The sequence below is a fragment of the Cyprinodon variegatus genome, unplaced genomic scaffold (assembly GCF_000732505.1).
Source record: "Cyprinodon variegatus isolate N-32 unplaced genomic scaffold, C_variegatus-1.0 Scaffold910, whole genome shotgun sequence".
Classification (NCBI taxonomy): domain Eukaryota; kingdom Metazoa; phylum Chordata; class Actinopteri; order Cyprinodontiformes; family Cyprinodontidae; genus Cyprinodon; species Cyprinodon variegatus.
In genome coordinates, this window is record NW_015151363.1 from 105,955 (window position 1) to 107,879 (window position 1,925).

Genomic DNA, 1,925 nt, shown 5'->3' on the forward strand with positions numbered 1-1,925 from the left:
AATCCGGTGTTCTAAGGATGCGTCCTAGGTTTTCGAACAGAGCCATAGTCACAGTAAAAGCTGAGCCCACAGCTAGTCTAGGACAGAAACAGGACTAAACACTAAAAAATAGGTCAGGGCATGATGGCAGCAGCACAGCTGATATTTCTCTCCTGAATGGTGTAACAGCCAAACAGGGATAAACCAGATGAAGCTATTATGATGAGAAAAAGCTGAAAGAGCAAAACGTTTGAGATAGAACTAACTAATGTTGCAGAATAGGAGAATAGCGATGAAGGGGTCCGTATGTTCAGTCTTGATAAATAAAGGCAGTTTTCATTTTATATGCAGAGACAGATCCAAACATATGAGGAGAACTGATATAGATTTTGATACCATCAAACTAAAATGGCTACAGAGCTTCGTTTATAATTATGAATGTGTCTGGTATTATTTCCATACGTATGGGATTTGTACATTTATTGGTGGAGTTAAACTATTGATGAACTGTGATTGGAATTTCTAAACTAACTACAAAATCAACAGATTTTTTAAATTATTAGAAACTTCTTTTTAAAAACATAACTTTTCACCACATTCTGTCCCCATTTGGAACAACAGCTGCCACCTGATAAAACAAAACAATTCAACAAACACTGGATAAAGAAAGGTATTGTTTTCTTTTCTACACCTCATGGAAACAGATAGAAATTTTTTGTCAATATAATATAAAAAATATATGTACAAAAAATTTAAATTTAAGAAAGACTTAAAGGCACTTCCTCTCACTCTGATTTTACTAATTAAAGATATGATGATACATTCACTCAACCCCCAAATAACCATCTTTGATTAGAAACGGCATTGACTTTATTTACAAAAATGAAATAATTATTTCACCAAAAAAACTTTGCTGTCAATATTTTTTTACATCAACCTGAAAAAGAAAACATTTATTTAAAAAAACCATGGAGATATCGCTTTTAATAAAACCAGAGGCCTGTTTGTTTCCTTTTTAACTCCCACAAAAAGTAAATTAAAAAAGAACAACTTCAAAATGATGCATGTTTACCATTGTAATTACATTTTGCAACAAATATTCAACATACTTGCACCTTACCAACATTACAATCAATTCCTGTGTGTTTTGAGATTCTGTAATTAAGAAAACATAACTTCTCTTTTTTCAGCTGAATCTTGCATGTGAGTTTTAACCCTCTTTTAAAGTGTAATATAATAAAGGTTTGTCTCCTAACAGGAGATAAAGACTAACACTACTGTTATAATAATTAACTGCTTCTGGACATGTTCTTATTCAAAAGAGCATTATTTTTGTATTATCCCAAAGCAGTTTTTGTTAAACAAGTGTTATTTTTTTTTTACTATCCAGAAGCCCAAGTAGTATTGCTAATATAGTTTAAATTTGAAAGTCATCTCGTAGATGTTATAAGCGTTTGTTTGGTTTTCTTCTGACATGGTTAATTTTTTTGGGGGGTTTGTTTTCCAATGTTTATCAGTCACACATGTAAACATCTCCTCAGTCATAATATATAAACTTTGTCTCTTTTTTTTTATGAAATCATGCCTAGTTACATCTGAATCTAATCAAAATAACAAAAAAAAATATATATATATATATCTATATATATATAGATATAGAGAGAGAGAGAGAGAGAGAGATATAGTAGCATTTCATCAGTACCAACTTTTCTGCTCTAGTCCATCTATGTCTTGTTCCAGTAGCCAATTTGTCATCAAGTTGCCCTGGTTCCCAGAGATGGGAAGTAACGAAGTACAAATACTTTATTACTGTACTCAAGTAGATTTTTCTGATATTTTTACTTTACTTTACTACTTATTTTTATGGCAACTTTTTACTTCTACTCCTTACATTTTTACACAAATATCTGTACTTTCTACTCCTTACATTTTAAAAAATTGGCTCG